The sequence below is a fragment of the Chinchilla lanigera genome, unplaced genomic scaffold, assembly GCF_000276665.1.
Source record: "Chinchilla lanigera isolate Chin_1 unplaced genomic scaffold, ChiLan1.0 scaffold00090, whole genome shotgun sequence".
NCBI lineage: Eukaryota > Metazoa > Chordata > Mammalia > Rodentia > Chinchillidae > Chinchilla > Chinchilla lanigera.
In genome coordinates, this window is record NW_004955491.1 from 4,540,867 (window position 1) to 4,542,011 (window position 1,145).

The following is a 1,145-nucleotide window of genomic DNA, read 5'->3' on the forward strand; positions in this document are numbered from 1 at the left end:
TTTCATGAGTAAAGATGAAACAAAGGCACCTTCAGACAAATAAAAACTAAAAGAATTCATCAAGAGCAGGAACACACTTAAGGAAATTTCAAAGAGTGCAGCCCAAGACTAAGGGTGATGATCTCTATGAAAGGACAGAGATACAGGGACAAAGAAAGAAGCTTGTCAGGCTGGGAATTTAGCTCAGCGGCACAGCGCCTGCCTGGCAAGCGCGAAGTCGTGAGTTTGATTCCCAGTACCGGAAAAAAAAAAAAAAAAAAAGAAGCTTGTAAGCAGTAAATGCGTGACTAAGTCTAAATGAACACTGACTATATAAAATAGTAATAATGAGGTTAAAACAACGTACAGAATAATGTAAAAAACAAAAGCAACATAGAACTTGGGAAGGAAGTACATGGAATTAAAATGTGCTAGGATGCTTATATTACCTGAAATGAGGGTAAAGGTGTTGGCAAACCATAGACTGGGAAATAACAATGCCAACTGAATTCCTGGTATAACCACTAAAATAGAGGAGCTAGCATTTACAGTTTTTAACTGGTGAAAACAAATTAACAGAGAAATAACACCAAAATCTTACTCGAAAAAGGGAGCAAGGAGAGAAAAGCATAGTAATACAAATTGAAAGTATAAAATAAGATGATAAATTTAAATACAAATATAGCAGCAGCACATTAAAAGTAAATAAGTTAAAACTGGGGTTGGTGGTTCACACTTGTCATCCTAGCACTCAGGAGGCTGAGGCAGGAGGGTTGCCATGAATTTGAAGCCAGTCTAGGGTACATAGTGAGTTCAAAACCAGCCTGAACTACATAGTTCTAAAAAACGGGGGGGGGGGGCATATCTAAAATTTAGAGATACAGAAAGATTTGAAAAGGTAAAAAATATATATACCTGGCCAGAATTTAGTACAACAAAATAAAACAGCCCCCCAGAAAAAGTGGACATATGTTGCTTAAGACAAAATAGATTTTAAAATGTACTAGTGGAAATTTTAAAAAATCACTTAAGAAGTTAAATTTACCAAAATCATACAAAAATTGTGAATTGTCTGTGCTTCTGGTAGCACAGTGTGGCGGTTTGGTTCTAGGGTGCCCGCCCCCTCCCCAGCCACAAGTGCTCACAGGTGGGCTAGTCAAAGATGA